Raw genomic sequence first — 27,933 nt, 5'->3', positions numbered from 1 at the left:
GTTCCTGTGGTAAGATCCAGTAAGGGAATACTTGGAAGACCTTGATGAGGATCCTATGGTTAGGGATACTTTTCCAGGTCTTGGAAGGCCACTTAAAGGACCAGAATACAATATTGCACCTCAATCCTATCACTTTAATGGAGGGAGATTTCAAAGTCATGTTAATGCTTTATGTGTCTCAACATTGTTAGGTAAATAATAATAGTAGTAGTAGTAGTAATAGAGTAAGTTATCTCCCGGAAACAAAAAGATCATAGAAAGTAGACTAACAACCATGTTATTTTATTCACATACACAAAAAACAATTATAAGACTGAAACTCAATATCAAAAGAATTGCCAATTCTGTGCAAAGAAAATAAATCAACCGAGGGTCTTTTGCCTTTACTGTTGTCATTCGGACGGAGTCACTGTGTAATTGGAAGTCAAGACATCTCATAAAATGGGCTTGGGAATCTGGATAGTAGAACTTTACAGGCTTTCTCTCCTGGTCTCTGCTTTCAGCAATCTTATATCCTTGTGTCAATGAAGAAAACATGTAGCGTAAAAAGCCAGTGTGTTGGCTTCGATGTCCAAAAAAAAGAAATACCCATTAAAATGCATGAAATCAGCTAGTACATCTGTCTTCAGTCTCTTCACCTTTAAATACAGAAGAAGATCCTTTAATGCAGTGGTGATGTGACCTCTTGCCGATAATCTCATTAGCCTCTCACCCCCGTACACCCCTCCAAAAATATGTGCTTAACAAAGCTACTTGCAGATTCAAAATATATACCTTAGCCCACTCCCAAGCTAAAGATGCCACTAATTCCCTCTTATGATTATAGAAAATCTGCAGTTGCCTCTCCCTAAGTGCTTTCTCTGGCCCCATACTGCTCTAGGGTTTTTAGTGTATTTACAGATACCACATGATTTTTTTTTCTTTTTTTTGCCACAGTCAAGTGAAGTGGTTTCCTGACCAAAGTTCTCCAAGCTTCTTTCTTCTGAATCTCCTGATTCCTCTGAGTACCTCCTTTCTATGATAATACATAAAACACACGCACACCCTTTTGAGTGTTCCCTCCTTTTCTCCTCCATTTATACGTTTTCTTAATTCCACTAGATATAAATCACTGCATAAACTGCAGGTCTGAGGTCCTGGGAGCTCAAAACTCCTGCCATTTAGCACAGGTTTATAGACTTGTTCTTTTCATCGTGGCTTTATAAACGACGGCTTGTGAAGCAAGGTGTAGGTTACGTAAAAGCACACTGAGGATTTCAATTCCTTGGATGTTTGGAAGCTTTGGTCTTGAAAAGTACGCTTGTACTTTTGTATGTGAAACAGCCAGACTTGAAACATTAGCACTGCCCTCATGATTCAGTTTTAGTTTAAACAAGGAAGCTTCATTGCAAGCATAGGTGACTCTTTTTAAGAACAGTTTTTGAACAATAGGTTGGGTATCTGACATAGGATGTGGAATAGAGTCGACCCACTGGAGGAGAAAAGACTTCCAGTCTTAGTTTGGGGATTTTTTTTTTTTCATCTTTATCCTTCGCTTTCTCTTACTTATTTATCACTAACTAAATCACTGAAATATTTTCTTTTACTAAATGACAAGGCCTTCTTAAAGGAAGAAGGAAAGTACTAGATTTTCTTAATTTGTAATTTGTAGGGATCCTCATTTGCACATTCTTTTTAAGCTCTTTGGTATAATTAAATGTGACTCTAAGTATTCTGGTTTATATTATAAGGTACATCAAGGGTGTATTATATTACTTCCTTTTAAAACATTTAATATTTGATCTGAAATGATTTTATATCCCCCTATTAAAGAACATCTTCTCCAGCTAACCCTATAAAAGTGCTTTTCTAGGTCCTGCTATAATTATTAATACAAAGCTGCTGCTACCGTGTCTACTACTACCATAAATAATTTAATAAAGCACTTCCACACATCTAATTTCAATCAAATGCCATACTTTTAAGGGAAAGGTTTTATTTTTCTATTTAACATTAAATGAAGACGTCAGAGCAGCAACAAGGCTTGGAGATAGTTTGTAGTAGGAGGCAAAGCCTGGACTGAAAGCCTGGGATTTTTGATTCCAGTACGTGTGTTCTTTTTCTTTCCTCCACAGTGTTGGAATTTATACATAATAGCATGAAAGTCTCTTTCACAAAAGAGTTGAGAACAAAGGTCACGAGTTTGTTGAATATGATGTAATTTGAACTATGACTTTTAGGCTATTAAAGTAAACATTACAATAAGTTTTAAAAATCTAGGTTACAACCCACTTTTTCAAAATGTTGAATACGTGTATCACACACCACAGTATGAGAAATAGTAAATTTTAAGTCACATTCTTAACTTCAACGAAAGTGCCAATCTATTAGAGTAGATAGAAACTATAAGCATTTTAAGAAATGGAAAACAATGGGAAGAAATTATTAATATAAGAAGGAGTCAGTTCTATAGGAGTTGAAGGGTCAGGGATCACATCGGATAGGAGTGGTTTAAGATAAACTGTTTCCTCCTTAAAAGTCACACAGAAAACCCAGAAGATTTTACCATAGAAACACTAATTTCCACATAGGGACAGTGGCTGAATCGTGTGACTCCAGAAACGTCCTCTTTGGTGTCATTTCCCCTTTAGGAAACTCACCAGCATCACTGCTGCGCCTGCTGGCTGAAACACAGAGTTTTCTTCCTCCCATTCTCAAACTCCAACAGAAGTGTGGATAAGCTTTCTTCTCCTTGGATCCTTCCACATAGCCCAAGTACCCTTAACTTACAAAAGAATGGGCTAAATATTTGGAACAACAGGGAAACAAGATGAAATATAAAAAAGTTTCGAGCTTACAAACCAGTTTACGACCCCACCTTAGCTAATTTACTCAGCGGGAAGACCCTGCCCTATTAAACATCACTTCGGAAACACAGCATCACACCTTTACTCTGGAGAGCCCGTATAAATTTTTAGGAACTTCCTATTTCCCTGTTTCTTAACTCCCAGTTTGCTGCTAAACAAAGGAAACTCTTTACAACCAATAAGATTGGAAATAATCTCCTAGGGCCCTTCATGGTAGCAGACCAGGATCTTTATTGAGCTCTGTTTTCTGGTCTGAGGACACATTCCCTACCTCACCCCCCCCCCAACCCCCAGGGTGATTTGCAACACTGTGGTGACTGACAGGGCGAATAATCTGAATTTAGGAAGAAATGTGGTTTATTTTTCTTTCTGGGAACAGAGTTACGCCATGACAGGCTCAGTGATAGAGCAATATCATCCAAGTAATTATGACATTCCTACAATAGGAATGATATATTCATATTATCAGGGGGAGGTAGAGCTACCATACTGTTGGATCCTAGTGAGGGAACAATTGAAGAAATGAAAGGTTTCAATACACTACCTGAAGGATGAGGCACAAAGGAGGAGGCGCTCATATTTAACATGACATGTTGAGCCTGTTAGATTTCTTTAAATAACCTTATTTTTCCAAGAATAGGAAATGTGCCTGCTAATGAACCTTTCATCAGCAGGTTTCTTAATTAAAAGAATGTGAAGAGGGGAAGGGAGGCGGCGAGGTGCTTTTAGCCAGGTCATCCCTCGTCTCGAGAGGCATCGTGTTGCTTACGACATCAATAAACTTTCTTCTTTAAAAGAATTATTTAGTCTGCAAGCAGCAAGTAAAATTTTATTTGTTCCTCACACATAAAGTTTATTCCAGACAGACCACCAGCCTGTAGTTAAAAAAATAAATAAGTAAATAAATAAACCCCCCAAAACCTCAGGGTTTATTTGATGTTAGAGATCAGAATATTAAAAGTCCCATGTGGGAATCAGGTTATGACTGTGTCAACTTCCTTTCATAAAAGTCACTCCAGAAATGGGAGGCCCATATATTCCCATTATTTGTATTTATTATTTGGAAATTCTAAGAAGTATGTAATGTTTATTGAGGAATCTTTGCTGATATGAGATGTTTGATAAAATCTCTCAAAGGGTCAATCACACATAGAGTTATCCCAAAGCAGAGGCCATATGATTAAGAAATGGTAGAGGAAATTTGAACCATCACTGCATAGAAGTTAGATATCAGAAGCTTTATGTACAGTGCAGAGTAGACAATAAAGCTGTCTTCAACTGATTGGTCAATTAGCAAATAATTATTAAATGCACTACGTTCTCAGAATGAATATTAGTCGTAGCTAACTGAGTGTTTACTCTTGTGAGGCAATGTACAAGTGCTTTGCATGGATTATTAATTCTAGAGTCATACGGTTAGATAAGTGCCATTATAGATGAGGAACCGGAAGCACAGAGAGCTTTGATAACATTCTAAATGTCACACAGTTGATGAGAATAGAGTGGAATATGAGTCCAAAGATCTTTGGACTTATCTTTGCTCAGATATGTCTCTCTTTAAATTTATTATACAACCCAGAAGTTCCACTTCTGTATGTCTATCTAAAATAACAACAAACAAAAAATATCTTTGTTCATGAATCTTTACATCTCCGCCATGCTATTCATAATAGCCAACAATACAAATAATTCAAATTTCTGTCGACTAGTGGTGGGCAAGCAAAATTCAGTATATTCAAACAATCAGATACTCTTCGCCAATAAAAAGAACTAAACTACTAACATCAACCATAGCACAGATGAACCTCAAAAGCATTCCAAGAAGGTGGTTCTCATTCTCATGTTTTGGTCTTTGGTCCAAAAGGAAGGGGGGCAAAGTAACTGATGAAGACTTGAAGTACGGCCTCTTTAACACCCACATTTAAGTGAATACTGGAAAGGTACAACACAAAGCATATGATAGGAGGGAGATTCCTTATTCCTGGGAGCATGGGGACAGACCTGGAAAGAGGAGAGAAGCTGGAAGGGCAGCTAAGTAGCAAGGCATGAAACCCTTCCACGGCACCTTTATGGGGGCCCACCATAGCCACACCACAGCATAGGCTGCAGGGCAAAGGCGGCAAGACCAGGGGTTGAATGGAGATAATGACAGAAACACAGAGGATGTCACAGCAGCATCAGCAAGAAGTGAGGGTTGGCTGAATCATGTAGAGATCATCACGGGCCCCTGACCAGGCAGACAGCCTTATCATGGGTTACATCAGCTGCTGACCTCAGTAGAGTGAGCAGTGACCAGGCCATAAGGAAGATTGCCTCGATGACCACAGGGCATGGAAAGATGCCAAGAAGAACCAATGGCCTTTGTTCTCATCCCACCACACCACCTAAAACCTGTTGTATTCCCGCAACTCTTTGAAGTATCTTTTCTGACTCTCCGGAGAGAAGCAGAGTAATAGGAGAGAAAATAATAAGTGAATGAGCTACGAAAAAAGGTTTCCATAAAGTCACTTTGATGGATTGGATGGATTTGGAATGTGAAGAGCAAGAAATGGAAGGTGACACCCAGGTGTTAAAGCTGAGCAGTTGGGGGATGCTGTGGTGCCATTTACTGTGGCGATGGCTAACACCAGAAAGACTCCCTTTTCAAAGGAGCAGAGTAGAGTGGAAACTGATCTTCTTTTCCAGCTATTTGAAATTTGAGATGCCCGATAGCTGTACATGCGCAGATGTCAGTCCGTTGGGTACAAAGTCTGTAGGTCAGGGGAGACGTCTAGAAAAATAACAAATCTGAGAGTCATCAACACACAGGTAACATTCAAAGTCCAGGAAGAGTGTGTCAAAAGAGGGTTGAGAGTTGGCCGGGAGAAAAGCCACAGCCCTAAAGACAATATGTAGGGGTTTTGTGAAGGAAAAGGAATGAGCAAAGAAGATTGCATGATGGTGTAGCCCAAATCAGTGTATCTTAGGAAAGGAGTTAAAATATTTGAGGTATTTGTCATAGGCTGGTGGCAAAGCACCGACGTACTAGAGATAAAATTCCAGAGAACGGAGAAAATTGAGAACACTTTAGAGTTCAGTGATATTTTTGGCATAATAGAGGAGAAATGAAGAAAGTGTGCTCAGACAAACTGTGAGAATCAGATAGTCACATGTCGTTTATTTCCACTAGAACTTGATGAATCTGGGACAATAGCTTCCAAATGGAACAGCTGGAATATGATATCCATCAACCACTCTGTGGAAGCTGGAGCTCCCATAGCTTTTTATCCCATGTATTAATAAGTCTTGGGGACGCGAAAGGAGAAAATTTAGTTAGGATAATGTGGTGTTCTTCTATGTGGGATTATGAATCCTTAATGTTATTGTCTCTACTGATGTTTGTTGGACTAGGAAAAGGCAGCTGGCTCTCTGTGGTTTTCACAGGAAGATATCCACCTCACCAGGCTCTCACAGCGAGAAAAATTTTAAATGCATAAATGAAGATGGATCATTTTCCCAGTCCCATTGCTTCTCTTTGTGGTGCTTTTTGCCCCGAGATTATACAAATGGATGGTTTTATGGCCACGGAACATAGCACAGCTGTAGATACAATATATAATACAACAAGAAATTGTTCAGAAATGGGGGGGGGGATTATGGGGAGGCTCTCTGTGTAACATTGTCAAGTTCAAAAACTGCATGTGTCACCCTACCCCATGTAGCACATAATGGGCCTGGGAGCTAGAAATAACCTAGAGCTACTTTTAAATTGTAGACATGACTTCTTAGAATATTCTTGGCATTGTGCTTTCTCTTTCTTTCTTTTTCTTTTTCTTTCTTTCTTTCTTTCTTTCTTTCTTTCTTTCTTTCTTTCTTTCTTTCTTTCTTTCTTTCTTTCTTTCTTTTCTTTCTATGTAGTTTGCACCAAATGCAGAAGAAAGAAAAAGAGAGAAAGAAAGAAAGAAAGAAAGACAGAAAGAAAGTAAGTTAGTTTTCTTTCATTTTTGTCATTTTCTGCAGATCATTTCCCTGAAACTAGGGCCATTTAACATGCCCTGATGTGAGGTGAGGCCACCAATATACCAGAGCCACCAAAGGTGCTATACTCCTTGCAATCCGCTAATTTTCAGAACAATAGAGTTTTACAGTCATTCATAAGGAAGCCCCAGGAGCACAAAACAATATTGAAATTAAGCTTAGTGTGTGAAAACATTATGTACTTTTCTTCCCACTCCTCTGCCTTTATGTCTCCGTTCTCTGAGTGATAACATCACCATAAAACCTCCCAGCTACACTGGAGTGTGTCACTTTGCTTATACCTAGGGGTGTAAGGCCCTTGTAAATCTTGGCTCTTCCACGACTTGAAGCTGATTAAAATGTGCTGGCTTGCTCTGGAGCTCCGTTCCTTCCTGGCTTCCTTCATCACTGCCAGATACCCGCAGTCACCGACAGGGCTCCCTGGTCCGCCTCTGCCAAGTGAAATGTTTTGAAATTAAAAATCTGAAGAAATGGTGCAACGAGCGCTTGATCAGGTGGTTTCTCCTTAGGAAACTGCTTAATGAGGGAAATTCAGCACAACCTCCCAGTGGCGGCCCAACACAGAACTTGAATTTAAAGAAACAGGATTTCTTTCTCCAACTAGACAAATACGCTCAAGTGCCTCAAAGTGAAGACCTTTGCTTCTTGAGAGAAATGTTTATTTTTGAACACTGCTTGTTGGATTTCTGGTGATCGGTGTAATGCATGCTCAATCTAGGAAAAATTGGAGAGCAGACAAAAAGTATCAGGAGAAAATCAAAATGATTCCTAATTTCCAAAACTCATCAAAATTTAGGTCATACTGTATATATGTGTCAGTGTGCTTTAAAGCATTTTCCAATGTCATTAGCGGTTCCTTGGAAATATGGTGTCACTATTTATATAGTAAACCATTGCATGGAAGTAGCAACATTGATATAATTTATTTGCTGTTATTTAACATTTAAGTACTTTCCCCCATAATGTTACACTTTTATGAATAATAATGAACATTGTTGTATGTAAGTCTTGGTCCACATATGTGATAATTGTCTTGGGTTCATTTTCTAGCAGCATAATTACCAAACCAAAAGATACAAAATTTTAAAGATTTATTTATTATTTAAGAGAGAGAGAGAGGGTACAAGCAGGAGAGGCAGAGAGAGAGGGAGAAAGAATCTCAAGCAGACTCCATGCTGAGCTCCCAGATGGTCGAGGGACTCGATCTCACCACCCTGAGATTATGACCTGAGCCAAAACCAAGAGCCAGATGCTTAACTGGCTGCGCCACCCAAGTACTCCTAAAAGTTATAAGATTTTAAAAGACTTCTTAACAAATTACTCTTTAGAAATGTAATAACTTACATTATCACCACTGGCATAGGGCCGTGTCCATTGCAACCCATCATCATCATCATCACTGAGTGTTATCCTTTAAAACAAAACAAAACAAACCCTTTGCCAGTCTGAAATAGAATTTCATCATCTTAATTTTTATTTCTTTGCTAAAGACTCTGGAGTTTTCTACATGTTTAATGCTTATTTATATTTCTTCTGTGAATTATTCACTTAGGATAATTGTTGTTTTTCTGTTGGTTGAACTCATTACTGATTACAGCTATACTGTTTTTCTTTTGGCCATCATTATTGTCATTACAAACACAGTTTAGTATGTCACTGGACTTTTAATAATGACTATGATTTTTTTTTTTAAGGAACTTTAATTCTTAGCGACTTAAATTTTTCTTTCTGAGAACTTGCGTTGCTTTTATGTCTTCTGGGTCTTTCTCTCTACCTCCAAATTAGTTGGTATAAAGTGTAAGATCATTGCTTGTTTTTTAAAATTGATTTTACGTTAAACATTTGAAGCTATGATGTACCTGGGAATGTATTTGGTGTGCGTGTGGCGTCCTGAGACTCCAGTAAAAAAATCCATCACTTTCTCAATGATCAGTCAAGTTTCTCTTAACTATTAAAGACGTGTGCACTGGGACCTATTTGGGGGCAAAATATTCTATGACATTCATTATTAATTCTTGTAGAACATAGTATTTTAATTGCTCCATATTAATTCTCATATCTAATCACAGAATTTTATTCTCATCGTTCTACCATTTCAAACTGGTTACATATGCTTGCATATTTATTTTTTTAGATGAATTTTAGAATCATTTTGTCAAAGTTCGAAGAAAAATATCATCAGGATTGTAACAAATTGCTTTAAAATTACAGATAGTCTTCACTAGGCATAATTCACTGGAATTCATGCTACGTGAGTGTGCAAAGCAAGGCCTCTGTCCAAGATACGTTTTTGTTAACACAATCCGGGGAAAAGTGAGAACAGCCTGAATAAATTAGTTTGTGAATATATTTTACCAATAGTTTTCTTATAGAGGAGTGTCCTTCATCCCCCAAATAATTATAACTTGGAATCTATATTCCAGGCATATAAATTAATTCATTAATTATATTTTCATTTTGAGATCTCTACACCTAGCATGGACCTTGAACTCATGACCGTGAGATCAAGAGTTGCAAGCTCTTCCAACTGAGCCAGCCAGGCAGCCCTGGTCTGAAAGTTCTCAAATAGCATTAGAATAATTCCATTTTTGAAAATGTTATAATACTGTATTCGCAAATAAGGTGCTCTGGCATAAAGCCCTTTTAAAAATAATTTTTGATTAATACATTGATTTTCTTTCCTGGTTACTGGTGTGTTCCTCTTATTGTTTCTTTGGTTAATTTTGGAGGAATTTATATTTTCTCAGAAAACTTTCATCTTTATCGAGACTTACAAATCTGTTTACAAAGTTATGTGTCATTATGTTAATATAAAATATCTCCATTTTCAGAGCCTGCATCTGCCATACATCCTGTTGCCATAGAAACTCCCTTCCTTGAAGCTATCAGGTACTATTTCTGTGGTATCCTCAGGGATCCCCTCGGTGTTCACATGTAGGCTCTGTCAACTCAGGCACCTCCCTTCCTTCCTTGGTTTTCTTGGGCTGCCAGGTGTTAGACAGCTGTTCCTTTCCATTGAGTACCACTTCTTAAAACCCAGTATCGCCCCCTAGGCAGTAGATATCGTTGCTTCCACTAGCCACCATATTTTCTCCTGGGCACTGCAGCTAACTCCCTCTCCTTAAGGTGAATTCGTAAGTTCTGGTCTATTCAAGGCACAAAGCCATTAATGGAACTCTGGTTGGATTCAGAGGTAACTTTCTATGCTCAAGAGAGGGAGAGGGAAAAGCAGACTCCCCACTGAGCAGGGAGTTGGATGCGGGGCTCATTCCCAGGACCCGGGATCATGACCTGAGCCAAAGACAGACGCTTAACCAACTGAGCCCCCTCGGTGCCCCAATTGTGCAATTTTAAATGGAATTGTGTAAATTTATTTACCTTGAATGCTTATTTGATATGCAGTTGGTATTTTTTACACATATTGTTTTATACTTTTGTAAATCTTTCTTAGTATGGTATATACTAGCTATAAGTGTAGATTTGGAAAGACTAGTGGAATTTAAATTCTGATTCTGCCTACTTAGTACCCTGTCCATTTCCTCGTTTATAAAATGTCAGTTAGGATCATCTAGTTGACTCCAACTCAGATTAGTTTGGCATCATCCTACTTTATTCCTTTAAAATTCCCTCTGCTGTGTGTCTTCTGTATGTTAGTTTCCCTCTCAGGCTGGCTTTACCCACTGTTGTAAGAGAGTTACCGCAGCTTAAAGCTTCACATCCACTGACCACGATGTTTCATGTCCAAGAACATGGAAACTTTTTTCATTAGCTCCCCATTACATCTCATTGGTCTTGTAAAGACCAATGGAAGCTGGAGGTCTGGTCAGTTTTTCCTGAGCAAGGCTGCAAGGCGAGGGCTGACCACTTAATAAAAATTGTGTCTATTAGGATGGAAAGAGCAGAAATCCACAATGAATGACAATAATAGCATTACCTTATATTGGATGAGGGCATCTTGCTAAAACAGTTAGAAGTGTCTGGCACATTGCAAATGCTTAATAAATAAAAATGCTATTATTATTAACCTTTACATATTGCTTTTTATTTCCTTGTGAGCAGCTTGCATTTGAATTTTTAAAATCTAGTTTGAGTCCTACCCCTCAATGAGAGAGTTTATACCATTTTCCACATTCCCAGAATTTCCATTTGCTAATTGGTTCTGTCATCTTGTTTTATAAACTGTTGGATATTCCATCTTCCTTTAAATTGCCTTGATTCGGTGTTGTTTGGCTATTTGAAATATATATAGTTTCTCCTTCCTCAGTGATTTATAAATTACAATTGTTATTTTTTAAAGATTCTATTTATTTATTTATTTATTTATTTATTTATTTATTTATTTAAGAGAGAGAGAAAGTGTGTGTACACAAGTAGGGGAGAGACAGAGGAAGAGGGAGAGAGAGAATCTCAAGCAAACTCCACGCTGAGCACAGAGTCTGACCCAGCGCTTGATCTCACAACCCTGAGATCATGACCTGAGCTGAAATCAAGAGTCAGATGCTTAACCGAATGAGCCACTCAGGTACCACATAACTGTTATTTTTTATTTCATAACTGGCTAAGTTTAAGATTAAAATTACTTGAGCCTATGTGCTTTTTCTCATCTCTTTAAGATCAATGTAGGAATAATATAGAGACTTCTATCTATCTCTGTGACATGAAGACAGAACATGCTTTTATTTCCCTTCACTAATTCTGTGGTATTTGTCCATATGATTCTGGCTAAAAGAAACAAATTATTAGTTTTTTGTTTGTCTGTTTGTTTGAATACAGCTTAGCTTCTTCTTCAAGGATTCACAAAACCAGAACATCCTCACGTATTCCTTTGGCCGTGTCTTCCAGGAGTCTTGTCCACCCTAGTGTTCTTTCCCTATAGGGAGTGTCCAGTGTAAATCTCTGAGATACTCTACAGCCTAGTATCTCAGAGCCATGAAACTCAAGAAAAAAATATATAACAATAGTTTTCCAGAAGAACACAGTCTGGAAAATGCTACTTTACATAATGGAGACAGCACTTTATATTACTATGCTTAGCAGTTTTCTCCGATTTTTTCAGAGGTCTCCTTGCCAAACAAATCATATTGTCCCTTTCAATAAGCAAGTGGTACAGTTAAAGGATCTCTCCAAGACAGAAGAGCAGTCTTCTTTTTAATTTGAACTGAAATCTACACATTCAGAGGAACACAAACATGAGATTTAGCCTTTAAATGTAGTATTCCTTCTACTGTTTGCACTTAAAAGTGTAGGTGTGCAGTCTCCACTAGAAAACCCTGTTAAAGGGGCAAGGGGCTGAGTTTAAAGAAATCTTCAAAGATGGCTTCCTCATTTATCACTTCATCTGATATCTGTCAACCTAGCTGATGTGATGAGATATGACATCCTTCAGAAGCCTACCTCACGGTGGTTGAGATAAGAAATTCAGGCAAGGGCTTCTGTGTCTAAATCCCTTTGGAATGGCACAAGTGGGGTAAGAAATCAAAGAAATATAAGAGGTCATATATTTTTGAAGCAGCCACCTTTGAAGTGATCACCACTGGTGATCATTAAACAGAATTTAAAAAATGTAGAAGCTTATTTAAAACTGAGTCGGAATTAGCCACCCTGTTTTCTGAGAGTCTGGGGTCAAGCAGGTGGCATAAAACAAGCACCACCACTGCAAAACCTCTACACTCTTTCATGCCACTAAAGGAAGAGCCGCTGAGAGTAGGTGGCCCTTTGCATTGGAGAAGCACGTCAGTGACCCTTGGTGTATAAGTAAGTGTGGATCCCAGGACAAACAGCCTCAGTAAAGGAAAGCCAGAGTTCAGCCGGCAACTAAAAATATAAACTGAACTCATAACAAACATTTGGTCTTTTCTTTTTTTAAAAGATTTCATTTATTTATTTGAGAGACAGACAGACAGCGCACATGAGTGGGGGGAGGGGCAGAGGCAGAGGGAGAATCAGGCTCCCCTACTGAGTGCGGAGCCCAAGGCGGGGCTCGATCCCAGAACCCTGAGATCATGACCTGGGCTGAAGTTGGGTGCTTAACTGACCAAGCCACCCAGGCGCCCCAAAACATTTGGTCTTGAAATATATATTTAGAATACACATACATAAAAGAAACAATTGCCTTAAGGGCCGTAAACCCAAGATCCTTTATAAAGAGATCACGTGTTAATACCAGCGGAATAATGATTCTAATTGTTTTGGTGAGGCTACTTAGAAAAAAAAATCAGGTTATAAATGTCATTTTGCTACATTTACTTTAAATTATTTTGCAAACAAAATTGCAACTGAAATGTCCTGCGTTGAATGCTTACATTTTGGGAAGCCAGTGACTTATTAACAACATGTTCCTTTCTAAATTACTTAACTATGATCTAGTTCCTAACCAATATTGATGATCATTTAAAAATAATGATAATAGGGGCGCCTGGGTAGTGCAGTGGTTAAGCATCTGCCTTCGGCTCAGGGCGCGATCCCAGTGTTCTGGGTTCGAGCCCCACATCACGCTCCTTCACTAAGAGCCTGCTTCTTCCTCTCCCACTTCCCCTGCTGTGTTCCCTCTCTCGCTGGCTGTCTCTCTCTGTCAAATAAATAAATAAAATCTTTAAAAAAAATAATGATAATAAAATGTTGACTTAATTTCACTTGCTTTGTCATATTTCGTATTCACAATACAACCCTGAAAAGTAAGCTGTAAGTCTCATTTTCCTAATGGGGAAATTAAAGCTCAGATAGCTTTCAAGTGATGAAGTACCATTCAAACCATGACCACCCTGGTCTGAGACCAACAAGTGTTCTTTTTCGCTATCTTATACTTAATGTTGTCAAAATAGTTCAATGAAAAGGATTTGCTTTTCTTAGGAACACATGCTTTCCAATACCCATGAGAATGAAACACAGCATACTCACAAATAACCACACATCACCTGGGTCCAGGCAACGCTGACCATTCACGTGACAGAAAAAGCAGGGATTAGAATTATTTAGAAAATCCAAGGTAAGCTATTTTATGATAGAACAGTGTTTGAAAAGGGCTTATCAATCATCAAGACAGAAAAATGGATGCAGATCCAAGTCTGATCTGCTGTGAACTGATAAAGCTCCTAGTCCTATATTTGCCCTCATGCCCTTTCCTGATGTGGTTACACTGACCATGAATTCTTCAAGATCACCCTGAGCGCTCAGTTGCTATGCCGGAAGTTGTGTTTTGAATGTGCAATTTTGCCTCCTTAATGAAGGAGCTTCTGCAGGTCATTGCAAGGGAGAAATGACACTAAAATACTACTAATAAGGCATCATGGAACCATGAACCTGCTTGAATCTTTAAAAATCATTGAGAGTGCCAAATATCCTTGACAGTGAGTCTGGCTTTTATGGAGCCCCTGCTCTGTCCAACACGGCAGTAAATACCTTGGAGGATATAAAGACATATAAAGTACGTAGTAAAGGAGCTTACTAGCCAGAAGTGTAAGACAAAAATTAAACGCATAAAACAATCATAGAGAAAAGAGTAGCCATTATAATTAATTGCTCAATTGTTTGGTATGGTTTTGAAGTGTATATACAACCCTTAAGGAAATATGTGTGCCTGTATGATCTGAGACATATCTACATATCAAAAGAGTTTCAGCGGTTACATCACTTCTCAAAGAGTTTGTTTATATCAGAGAATTTATTTGCCTCCAAATGAATCAGTTTTATTATCACCTGAGGAGCTGTGGGAAGCAAACAGTCCTTAGAATTGAGACCAATAAAAAGAGTGCACTGATAAATTTTTTCTGCCCCTTTGGCACAACTGTTCTGCCTGTGTGATATGTGATCAACAAGACTTAAGACCATACACCAAATCACTCCTCTGCATCGACAGGCAAACCCAGCAGATGGGGTGGGTCTATCCCCTGAAAGACACGAGGTTGCTCGTTTTGCCCCCAAATCAAACGTCATGGAAATGAAACACACATTTTGGAGAAACTTTTCTTTTCATGGAATCTGTCCTTACTCACAAAGCATGCTTTGGGCATGTGCCTGAAATATAATAGAATGCTCAATAAATATTACATAGTTGAGACAACACAACTAGAAATTGCCTCGGATTATTTCTCGTAATGTCTGCAGATGTGTAGATATGATTAAAAAAAAGGCAGAGATAGAAGTAGAGTAACTTGATTTTTAGAAAGTCATTAAATTAAGGGAGGTTGCTAATGAGGAAATAGTGTGAGCTGATATTTGTAGAATTCCAACTTTTAAGCCAGAAGGACATGTAAAATTATTACTTAAAAATGGAAATAGCAGTTCATCACTTAACTAGGACAACATCTTGGGACAGTCCTTGGATCTCTTATTGGTCAGGGTTGTGAGTTGTGGAGAGCAGAACAGCCCTGGCTGGTTTAAGAAGGAATGAATGTATAAAAGGGACTTGGGGCTGAAAGGGGATCTGAAACATTGTTTTCAGTTTTCTCTACCTATAAAGGGTCTGGAGTGTAAGTCAAGTGAGCCAGTCTGCAGGATCTGGTACAGAGCTCCAAGCAATATACTCAATTGACCTAAATTTAGGTTAATTAAAATCTTGATGTCTAAGAATCATTTATGGGTTTTTTTATCATTTTTCTGTTGTTTAGCTTTCACTTACATATCCAATAGCAAAAATAAATACATGAATTTTTGCTCTGTAGGACACTCACTGATCTAGCAAATACTAGGCCAAGATGTAACTTTGGTGATTTGGAGGGATACAAAGAGGAATCAAATAAACTTTCTGCCTTCAAGATTCTTCTATAGGGAAGGTGTTGAAGTTTGAATATTTTGATAGTCTCGTCCAGCTTCACAACTGACAGTTGTGAACTCCATGACATTCTTTTCGTGGATACTTACATTGGGATATCGTAGAATTCTTCCCCTTGAACATATAATTTTGGATTTCAAACCTGGTAGAGATGTTTTAGAGGACAAACAAGGATCATTTTCCTGGAAAATAGGTAGTCAGACTATATGTTTTTTATAATACTGGTTGAAAAGTGAAGCACTGAGTCCTTGTCTAATTTATGGGTTGCTTAACTGAATTATTTACTAAATTTCTAGTTATTACTCACTGCTTGAATGTTAAAGAGCAGATTAAAATTAAATCTGTCAAGTTTGGAAGTCAACCGATTCTTGTTCTTGGCTCTAAGACTAACTCCAGATGAAGTTCACCTTATAGGAATCAGATTCAGGGTCTCCGGCCAACATGTATTAGAATCTAGAACACATACTAGGCCAACTGGGCCATTGTGGGTGGCAGAATGTGGGCGAATCAAACCGTAAGCAATGGGCCCTGCCACACAGAGTGCTAAACTGCCAGGTTCTTTCAGATTCTGTGGCTCAGGCACCCGCCAAGCAGGAGATTTGTGATGAATAGAGCCCATATTGATTTTTCCATAATGGAGTGTAAAAGAAAAATGGACAGGTTTTGTTGCAGGTATTTTCATGGGGTACTAAATTGGAGGATTAGTTGCAAACAGCAGTACTGATAAAGTCTGCTGTCCATCTTGATGGTTGGGTCTTTCTATTAAAATGACACATAAATAACCTATTATATCCCCCACCCATGGAAATTCAAATGTACCTGTCAACTTGATAAAGCACTTGCCTGGAGGGAAGCATTGTTTACATTTTTACTCTATTCTTCAGAAAAAGTGAGATTCTAATTATTTCTCCCACTGTAAATTAATGCTGACTATGATGGTTAGCATATCTCTGTATTGTTACATCTTTTGGAAAGTTAAATAATAGAACTGATTCATCATGTATTATGCAACGTGTATTTTATGACAGCTTTCCCTAAGCTCTTCCATCTCCTCTCTATAAATGCTCATTTCTTCCTAACTTGTGTGCTTTCTGCGTCTGTCTTTCTTTTTTCTATCCCATGAGAAATCTTTGTTGATGCCCAGTTAATTCCAAAACTCTGAACTTCACCCTTTGTAGCCTGCCTTGTTTCTTTCCCTTATGGAAAAGCATATACAGTTTTCAACCCACAACTACTTGTTTTTAATCAACCAGTGTCATTCTTAGCCTCCTCCTGGGATATTTTTCCCATTAGAGATATCATATTTGAAGACGAATCATTTGGTTATATTCAGAATTTCCACCTCGTAAGTAACTGGGTTGATTTTTCTTCAGAATAACTTCACCTTTTCCTTATTCTTCTTGCTATCTTTTGCTTGATACTTGTGATAATAATTACATTAAATGATGCCTATAATAATAAGCTTTTACCACTTTCCCCAACTTATTCCATCTATTTTTCTTTCAACTACCCTTTCCTCATTCTTCCCCATACCCTAATCTCTACAAAAAAAAAAAAAAAAAATCATTTCTTTAATAGGCAGAAAATGCATGGGAACACATAGTCTCTATGAATTCCTATAACAATCCAATAGCAGTTACCTAAAGTAACTTTAGGGATAAAGATATAAAGTACCTTATAATCCCGAATCTACTGTTTTCGACTGTTTCTTATACATAAACAGTCACTGATACATTCATCTGTTGAGCGCTGTGCTTATTAAACTCTGTGTATCCCTGAGTTGACCTTAGAATTAAAAGCACCTGAAATATAAAGATTCAAAAGAGTAATTGCCTCTGCCTATTTGAAGACCCCTGCACAGCCATCACTAGAAGTGTGGCGGAGATAGTCATGCCTCATGCACTCTGTGCCCAGCCTTCCCAGCTATCTCTTAAAGGATTTCCAGGGGTGAATTGATTCCCTAGTTGCTCTTTTCCCCCAGTTTGTAAATCTCAAGCCAATCTTTAGCTTAGTCTTCTCAAATACCTGTTTCTTCCACAAGCCAATTCCTGCCTGAATTCAAGATAGTATACCACAAAATCACTGGTAAATTTCAGTTGGACATTTGTAGCATAAACAATTTAAAAGTATGTAAATATCCTTTCATTGAGCTAATTTAACAAAAGCTAAATTAATGACAAAGCCTTTCAGCTGAAATAGTAAAGCAATTTAACAACTTCATTAATTTTAACTTATTTGTTTTACAATCAATTTTTAATAATCAGCTTATATGTCTTTAAAAATTTAATTTTCCCATTGTTTAAGAGATATTAATATATTCTTATGGCTTCTAAGGAATTATAACAAATGTTTTGGAAAAATATGGAGGTATATTTTCTGTCAGTTATCATTTTATTTGCAATTCTTTCGCATCTTGAAAATTATATGTTGTAGTGAGAATTAGGGCATGCATTTTATTTCCTCTATGCCTCCTTTTTTATAAAGGAAATGGGTAGACTAAATGTCTTATTTGACAGTTTTGGTCTCTTAGTAGACTTAAGAGAAATAAAAGATGTTACGAGAATTGACAGATAACCTGACAGCTGGACAAAACTCAGTTGCTGATCAGCTGTTGATAAAAAATAAAGCTGTAGTTTTGACAGAGATAGTATTAAACTGCTAGTATAAGATTACTAAATAAATCTTAAAAAAGAAAAAAAAAAACAGGGCTGCCTGGGTGGTTCAGTTGGTTAAGCATCTGACTCCTGATTTCAACTCAAGTCATCATCTCAGGGTTATGAGATCGATCTCTGTGTTGGGCTCCATGCTCAGTGTGGAGTCTGCCTGAGATTCTCTCTTTTCCTCTCCCTCTGCTACCCCACTCCCCCACACATGCTCTTTCTCTCTAAAATAAATAAATAAATTAAAAAAATAAAAGATTACAAAAAGGTGCTTACTAAAATATTATTTCAATCTGACATTGCTTAAAATCTGGATTATAGCATTTTGTAATTATCCAGAAAATAGAGGTGCTCTGTTGTATATACTTATGTGTGTGTGTGTGTTTATAAGAGAGACAGAGACAAAAACACACACACGGAGACAGAGAGTGCGAGTACACACGGAGGTCTCACTCTTATCTAACCGCTCAATCATTTGCCAGTCTCACCTCAAGTTAACTGAATAAATGAAAGAAACTAAATCGTGCTGCATGTCACCGTATGTCACGCGAAATAAACAATTTACAAGTCTGGTGGTCCATTCTCTTTGTATAGAGAGAGATGCTGACTGCCTGGTGTGCACTCAGTAGAATTTTACAGCAGATTAGTTTCATGCTAAATTTTAGCTAAAATTTTGGAAGTTTATTTCCTCTAGATTCTATGTGAGAAATGCTTGGTAATCGTGGTCCTTGAATTTCTGGCTCCTAAGATGGACACACTGATGGGTTGTGTTTACATATTTTGGCATTGTACTCTTTCAGATTACAGCAAAGCTGAAGAAAAAAATTCTGTTAAAAAATAAGTTTATCATGATTTGCTGATCTCTAGAAACTTGAAAGAGTGAAAATACTGACTTATAGAAAGTCCTATCCCTCAGTCTTGGATTTTTTTTTTAATGTATTCCCATTTTATTGCATATTTATTACTCCAATATTTTACTGTATTTCAGAGATTGAAATTCTTGTAGAAATCACTGAATTACATAACTCCATTTTATCACTGAGGAAAATGAGAAATCAAGAATTTGCCCAAGTGATAAGAATACAAATCTAGAATTTTGTTCTCATGACTATTGTAGAAGACTACTTTCCAGAGATAAGAAAGAATGAAAGCCAGAAACATAAGCAAAAATCAATGGTTTATTAATATTAAAATAAATAAAGTAATATTATCTATGTTTCCAGACTTATGATCACACAGTGTGTAATCCAACAACCGAAAGTTTGTATTTTGAAGGTGTTTTGGGTTTGGCCTGGGTGTAAGAAAAGAACTGGAGGGAAACATTTGTTCAATATTTCCTTATTTGCTCTTTAAAATTTTTAATGTAAACTCAGAATAGGGAACCCCAATAAGAATAAATGACAAATAAACATGTATACAATTTTGCATTACTATGGGGTCAGTCTCTTAGAAACCAAGAGATACCACATGACCAATTTCTATTAACCACGTTAATAAGTCTAAGCATTCTGTGTCATGGAATATGCAATTGCAACATTGAGGCACTGGTAAGCTAGGTTTCTATAATGCAGTAGCTCTTCCACATTATGTCAGTATTGTCTTCAACAGGAGGTATTTTTTTTTAAAGATTTTATTTATTTATTCGACAGAGATAGAGACAGCCAGCGAGAGAGGGAACACAAGCAGGGGGAGTGGGGAGGAAGAAGCAGGCTCATAGCGGAGGAGCCTGATGTGGGGCTCGATCCCATAACACCAGGATCAGCCCTGAGCTGAAGGCAGACGCTTAACCGCTGTGCCACCCAGGCGCCCCAACAGGAGGTATTTTTAAACTTAAAAAGAAACAGATGTAGAATTTACAGAAGGATCAAAAAAAAAAAAAAGGATACAAAATGTATGGCTCTTAGACCTGGAAGATGCCTTAGAAATTCTTTCATTGGGGCACCTGGGTGGCTCAGTCGTCAAGCGTCTGCCTTCAGCTCAGGCCATGATCCCAGGGTCCTGGGATGGAGCCCCTTATCAGGTTCCCTGCTCAGCGGGAAGCCTGCTGCTCCCCCTCCCACTCCCCCTGCTGGTGTTCCCTCTCTTGCTGTCTCTCTCTGTCAAATAAATAAAATCTTAAAAAAAAAAAAAAAGAAAGAAATTCTTTCATCCAATTTTCTCATTCTATGAATAAAGAAACTGAGACCCAGAGTTCACTGGTGACTGAGGCAGGGCACAATATAGGTTTCCACGGGTGTTATTCTTCGTCAAAGTAAACAAGGAAGGGCGCCTGGGTGGCTCAGTCGGTTAAGCATCTGCCTTGGGCTCAGGACATGATCCTGGGGTCCTGGGATCGAGCTCCACATCAGGCTTCCTGCTCAGCGAGAAGCCTGCTTCTCCCTCACCCTCTGCCCGCCCCCCAACTCCTGTTCTTTCTCACTCGCTCTGCTCTCTCTCTCTCACTCAAATAAATAAATAAATAAATAAATAAATAAATAAATCCTAAAAAAAACAAAAAACAAAAAACCCCAACATAAACAAGGAGATGGGCTATTTCTTTACAGCTAAGCCCTCTCCAAACACTTGTTCCCCATCTCTCAGCTTCAATAATAAAAAATGCAGATAAAGCTATTTATGGTATAAAATGAATACAATTTCCTAGCTTCACTGAAAGGGTGGGCACTTCGGCAACAATATTTTCCACCCACTTCACAGTTTTAAAACGTGTCCTTAGAGAAGCAATAGAGACAGAGTTTAAAAGCCTGGGTTCTGGAGTTAGATGTCCTTGTAACCGTAATTGACCCTACAGTTTACTAATTCATCCTAAGTAAGTTTGTTGACACCCCCTCTCCATGCTTCACTTTCTTCACCCGAGATTTGGGGTAGTAACCACCTAGGTTTATAAAGAGAATTAAATGCAGTAATTCATGTAAAGTGGGTCATTGCCTGTGTTAGTTTTCTGGGGCTGCCATTTCAAAGTGCCACAGAGTAGGCAGCCTAAGCAATAGGAATGTACTGTCTCACAGTCCTGGGCCAGAAGTCCAAAGTTAGGGTGTTGGCTCGGTTGATTCCTTCTCACAGTTCCATGCCTCTCTCCTGGCTTCAGGCAGTTTGGGGGCCATCTTTGGCATTCCTTGGCTTGCAGATGAATCAACCTAATGTCTGCCATCATGTGTATGTGGCATTCTCCTTGCGTGTGCATGTCTGTCTCTGTGTCCAGATTCCCCATTTTTAAATTTATTTATTTGTTTGTTTGTTTGTTTTAGAGAGAGAGTGCACGTGCATGCACCAGTGGGGGGGGGGTAGGGGCAGAGAGAGAAGGAGAGAAACTGAAACAGACTCCGAGCTGAGTGTGGAAGCCCAACGCACAGCTTGATATCACAACCCTGAGATCATAACCTGAGCAAAATCAAGAGTTGGGTGCGCTTAACTGACTGAGCCACTCAGGGGCCCCCAGATTCCCCGTTTTTATAAAGACACAGTTATATTGAATTAGGGCCCACCCTACTGACTTCATTTTGACGGACTACAAAGAGTCTATTTCCAAGTAAGTTCACATTCATAGGTACTGGGATTTAAGACTTAAATATCATTTAAGGAAACACTATTTGATCCACAGGATTGTCCCCATCCTCAGCTTAACCCTCAAGGTCAGCCAGAGTGATTCTTTCTACAACATCATAGATGTTACTCCACTGTTGACAAATACTCAATGATTTCTCTCCAATCAGTATACAAGCCATCATTCTTCAGTGGTCTTCATATCCCTAAATGCTTGGTTTCTTGCCCTGGACTCCCACCACTCTGATCGTACCTTCTTTTTCTCCCCTTGCTCACTTTGCTTCAGTTTTTTTGGACTCTTTGCTTTTCCTTGAACGTAAGGCAAGTGTGTGCCCCTCATAGCCATTGTACTTGCTGTTTCTTCTTCTGACACTATTCTCCCACTTACATACATGACTGATACCCCTTCACTTCATTCACTTATTCCACTGTCTCCTTCTCAGACATGTTCCCTGAATGAAATAGAAGTTCTGAATAAAAAATAGCAACAAAGTAGCCCTTTATGGTCCCCACTCCACCCACTGCCTCATCCCCTACCCTGTTTCCTTTTACTCTGTAGCACTTATGATACATTCAGTTACATATCATATGTTTTCTTCCCCTGGAATGTTATCTGAGTTAGAGCAAGGACTTTGTCTTATTGGTTCAGTTCTGTGTCTTCACATTCCCCTGGTACGAGATAGGATTTCAGTGAATGTTGAATGAATGAATGTGCTTTGAACAGAGCCTTTTATATAATGAGTCCTAAATAAGTATTATTTATAATTCTTATTCTTAATTAATCTTTCCCCAAATAGCTACTGCTGTGATCAATCTTCTATATGCTCTTTTCCTTCTTTTTTTATTCTGCCCCGGAAATTTCATGCTCAAAGAAAGAACTACATTCAGAACAAAAGGATAAGTGTGATGATGAAATCAGGAAACTGACAAAATCTCGTGAAATCTCAAAAGCTGTTAACATTCTGGAAACTTAGACTCACTGAAAGTCACTAAACTAGAAGTTTGGTTGAAAGATGAATGCCAATTTCCCCCATTCTTTTATTTTTCAAGACAAAATTCTGTATCTTTCCATGTAGAGATTTTTTGATCCTTCCAAATCTCAGCCAAGGTGAAATGTCCAACATAAGCACCTATTGTCATTACTTACACATATGATTTATCCCTCCTCAAATCTTTTAGAATTTTGGTCTCTCGTAGGGCATTTAAAACTTCTTAGTTGTAAATGAGAGGTAGTTACATTTGCGTCTCACTTCCCAAGATAATAGGATTTAACCTGTGTATCTCATGACATCTGGCTTGAATGCGTGGCTCAAAAACATCTCTGAATGATGAAAAAGACCTAGGTTTTTTTTTTATGATTTATTTATTTATTTCAGAGAGAGAGAGAGCCAGCTCGAGCCTGGGTGGGGGTGGGGGAGAGAGGGAGACAAGCAGACTCCCCGCTGTGCAGGGAGCCTGACAAGGGGCTCCATCCCAGGACCCTGAGATCACCATCTGAGCAGAAATCAAGAGTGGGATGCTCAACTGACTGAGCCACCCGGGCGCTCTGAAAAAAGACCTAGTTTTAAAGCACAAATGACACATTCTGATTTCTTTTAGAGTTGTGCAAAACAACCAGAAAACATTCCCTGGTCCTGTAAGAGGAAGGTATTAAATTAAATACACACCCCCCCCCCATTAAATCACTACCATTCCAATCAAAATAATATTTCTTTACTTGTTGGGCTGTTAGTAAGGCAATTCATCATCATAATGCATTGTAGCTTTGGAGTAAAGGTTCATATGCGTGCAAAGGGGTATTATTCCAGGAGAGTTAGGACAGAGGCAATCTTTGGCTTGTGGGTGGAGTAGGAGGATGATGTGATAAGAGCACCTGAACAAACTTCACTAAATTAGGAAATAAGGAGTTACAACTTGCACTTCGGGAAGCTGGTGGAGAGTTCACCTCACTGATACTTCTGAAGGTGTGGTCTTAGTATTTTTTTTAAATGACATAAAAGAGCAGTTGTTTTGCATATCCGTTTCGGAGTTGGCAAAAATGAACCCATTTCAGTAGTTTCAATGATAGTCATGCAAAAAACAAAGCGAAAGAAAACAAAAACAGGCTGCCTTCAATACTGAATCAGTTCAAATCACTTAATTCATTTATGTATGCCTTCAACAAATAGAAATTTAGTACCCCTTATAAGCCAGGCTCTATTCCCTTTTCTCACGAAGCGAAGCTTACGTTTGCATGTGGGAAGACAGACAATAAACTAGTAAATCTATAGTATGGTTGCTAGCAACACTTTTAGTAAGTGTTATGATGAAAATAAGGCATAGGGTATGTCTGAGGGTGGAAATGTTATTTCATACGGGGGGGGTGGTCAGCAGAGATGCACTGATAAGGGGACATTTGAGGAGCATTTTAAAAGAAGGGAGTGAGCTGGTAGGTGTCTAGGAATGATTCATTACAATACCCATTGCAAGAGCTCATGTAGGAGCAGGCTCAGTGTTTGGTAAATTCACCCTTGCTGCTGCCAAATCTCTCTCCTAGATTTTCAGCCAATTTATACTACCTAACTAAGATTTAGGAAAAAAAAATTGGTTAGGGTATAAAGAAATTCTAATGTATACAGTTTTGTTCATTGTAGTTGATGCAAAAATATTTGGGCCACTACCTTTTGGGAGTAATTTATCCTGTATATAAAATAAAACATTTACACATACACACATACATATAAAGACAACTTCTCCCTCCATCTTTTGCTTGTCTTAGACTTTGGTATTTTTCTGCCACTAGAGAAAATCAAACTACAGGGGTGGGATAAGAACCAAGAAATCGGGGCGCCTGGGTGGCGCAGGGGTTAAGCATCTGCCTTCAGCTCAGGGTGTGATCCCGGCATTATGGGATTGAGCCCCACATCAGGCTCCTCCATTGTGAGCCTGCTTCTTCCTCTCCCACTCCCCCTGCTTGTGTTGCCTCTCTCGCTGGCAGTCTCTATCTCTGTCGAATAAATAAATTAAAAAAAAAAAAAAAAGAACCAAGAAATCAGTCACCAGTATGGTGGTGGCCACACTTTTGGATGAATAATTTCCTGATCAAGAGCTCACGGCACATCAAAGCAAAGGTAGAGGAGCTGGTTGAATAAATATTTTAAAAAGAACAAGTAATCTTCATACTTTTAGATACTTGAAGCTCATTTTATCAATGATTTAGTGACTTAGTCGGATTGATGGGCTTGTGTAAACTCTAGCCGGTCTATGTGTCATATTGCAAGGCTGCTATCTGGAAAGGAAAAAAATAAATAAATAAATAAATAAATATATATATATATATGTATATATATATATTTTTTTTTCCAATTTCTTTCCTTCTGTTAATTGGCCTAAAACTGGCTATCTTAACTAATCAGTCCAATTATTTGTCTCGAGTTCTTTTGGAACAGAAACTAAAATACTAGATCATAGATAATTTCATGGGTTTTTTGTTTTGTTTTGTTTTGTTTTTTTCTTTGTGGAACTCAGGAGAAGAAAGAGGCTCCTTTTATATTTGAAGATTTGAGTATATGGTGCAATTCTTTGGCCATGGTTTATATATTTTATGCAATCTGACCATAAAATTAAACATTTTTTTTCTTTTCTGCATCTATAGAGAGTGGAGTATATGAGTGGAAAATACTGCTAGCCACGTCATTATAATTACTTTCCATTTAAACAAATGCATTTGCCACCTGTGGGATTTATCTCCAAAGGCAGTGGGCGGCTGAAGCAAAGTTTTGGTTTTTTTCCTTACCTTTCTCCTTTCTGTCACCTTTTGAATCTCTTCTCTGCTCCTGATTCCAGATTTGTAGTGGAATGTTTTCACCTTAGCGTCCTCTCTTCCTATTGGAACCCAGTGCTTCCCATGCACAGGAAAAGTCAGAAGTGGGGTGGTGGGGTTGCTCCATGCTTGTGCTCTCTCAGAAACAAATCTGTAAGTGCTCACCTGTAGTCATATTGGTGCTAGTATTAATGTTTGCATACATATGTACAAGCAAAAACCTAGGGAATACTGCTAACGGCTGTGACTTTCTACTTGTATGAAATAACCTGTAACTTTTTCTTTCATTTATTTCTATTCCCAAGAGCTTTGAAAAATGTCATAACCAGAAGTGACGTTCTTTTTGGTTTCCTAATGTGTTTCTTAAGAATTTTGCAGTAGTGCTATGAAAAAGCATATATTTCTGCAAACAGACACAAGATGTAAAATTTGGGGGGGTTCTTAAAATTAGAGAAAGTCACAATAGCAAAGCTTACATAAAATGTGTACACACCCACATATAGAGATACATTAACTTTCCCAAACTGCATAATTTCTACCTAAATTAACCACAGGTAATTTTGTTTAGAATCATGGCTTTCTGGCAATGCAACATAGTTTATTACCTTTCTCTAAATTGATTCAAATTTACTTAAGTGCTTGTTCTAGACTCCTAATGGTTATGTTAAAGAAAGAAACAACAAAAGCATAATCATCTTAGTTACCTCATTTATTTGTAGGTAATCTTCTATTAATTTTTTCCTGCTTTATTTCAAAGCAACACACAAAATGAAGAAATGTGCCAAATAGCTGATACATATATGTATATAGTCTGCGCAGAAATAAAAATGTTTCAATGAAAATCGAAAACATTATCAAATATGTAGTCTATGCTCCCAAACATCTGATAACATCTCAGGTTTTAGTGTTTAGGCAAAGGTCACAGGTTAGATTCGTATGTGAACCGAGTATGTCTTTGTCCAAAAAGTGGAAACTATGGATGAGTCAAGGAGAGTGTCCATTTTTTTTTTTAAGACAGCCAGCGAGAGAGGGACCACAAGCAGGGGGAGTGGGAGAGGAAGAAGCAGGCTCATAGCGGAGGAGCCTGATGTGGGGCTCGATCCCATAATGCCGGGATCATGCCCTGAGCCGAAGGCAGACGCTTAACCGCTATGCCACCCAGGCGCCCCAGAGCATCCATTTTTATTTGGAAAACCAAACCAACTTCTGCTATGTCTCTTCATCCTGTGAACAGGAGTTGCCATCTTTTCCTAAAGCCAAATATTTGAAATGTTGACATTTTTTATTTATACCAGGATATATGATATTGGGGAACTACAGACACAAGATTAGTCATAGATTTGCATTCACTGATTCTAAAGGAAGGCATTGTTTTCTAAGACAAAATAAAGCACTTTTGGGTAAGACACCCATTGTTTACAGAGACCCAGTTTTTTAAATGACACGTGCTCTCCCAGAGAAATGGTGAATAAAGTCACCATCATCGAGGCACAACTTATTTGGAGTTTGAAGCTTCAAATCCACAGGAGACCGAGTAGATCATCCAGTATGACCTCATTTCCTGACCCTGGTTCCCTCTTGCCGACTTTCCACACTTGTAAATAGAGTGCAAATTCCAGTGAGGAAAGAAAAGAAATCCACCCAAAAGCTGGCCTGTTAAAAATGTATCTATGCAGTAAATCTGTGTACCACTGTGTAATTATAATAACATAAACAAATCCACTATAAGGACGTTCACATCAGACCTAATTTCACGCTGAACTATTATAATGCAATTAACAGCCTCATAGTCCTGTTTTAATTAAGCTCTGTTGTGAAATATGCAGCATTTGAACCTGTTCCGGCCTGCTTCGTCTACCATTGAATTACCGCCCTTAACTTGTTTTCCTGCTGAACGATGAACTTCATTTAAGGCTTACTGTTTGCGGGTCTGGCGTTTTGTGGGTTCCTCTCAGCTTCCTCAATGCCTCCAGATTGAGCTCCTCAGATGTGTCCTGTATGTGTAGTCTCTCGACTCACTTGTCTCAATAGATCTATTAACTCACTCTGGGCTCTCCTAGAAATGAAGCGACTGAGTTGATGGGTTTAACGAAAGAGATTTCAGATGGCAGGAGAGTTCACTTGAGCTGCCTTTGGATTCCCAAGGGCACAGTAGCTGTCTTCTGGCCTACCATTTTGCAGTACGGAGTGAACTCCAATTTTCCATGGATGTTATCCCAACTGCCAAATAGTTTAACCATTCCTCACTAGGAAATGGAAAACAAAGGCATCTAGAGAAAATGCAGTTTTTAGAAAAAT

General features: G+C 38.3%; 1 protein-coding gene and 1 long non-coding RNA gene across 2 annotated transcripts in view; one reads left to right on the top strand and one right to left on the bottom strand.

Annotated features, from left to right (window-relative positions):
- Window positions 1–27,933, top strand: part of LOC113264239 (uncharacterized) — a gene marked incomplete at its 5' end in the record, with an annotated part of 288,777 nt that overhangs the window by 244,339 nt on the left and 16,505 nt on the right. The gene's annotated exons all lie outside the window — the stretch shown is intronic.
- LOC123001709 (uncharacterized) lies at window positions 6,832–27,708 on the bottom strand. Its single transcript, XR_006410900.3, has 3 exons — window positions 27,555–27,708; window positions 8,208–8,274; window positions 6,832–7,577 (listed from the first exon to the last, which is right to left on the bottom strand). It is a non-coding gene; the product is annotated as an uncharacterized LOC123001709 (long non-coding RNA).

Source organism: Ursus arctos, unplaced genomic scaffold (assembly GCF_023065955.2).
Source record: "Ursus arctos isolate Adak ecotype North America unplaced genomic scaffold, UrsArc2.0 scaffold_31, whole genome shotgun sequence".
NCBI lineage: Eukaryota > Metazoa > Chordata > Mammalia > Carnivora > Ursidae > Ursus > Ursus arctos.
This window is presented reverse-complemented; position numbering and strand designations above follow the sequence as displayed.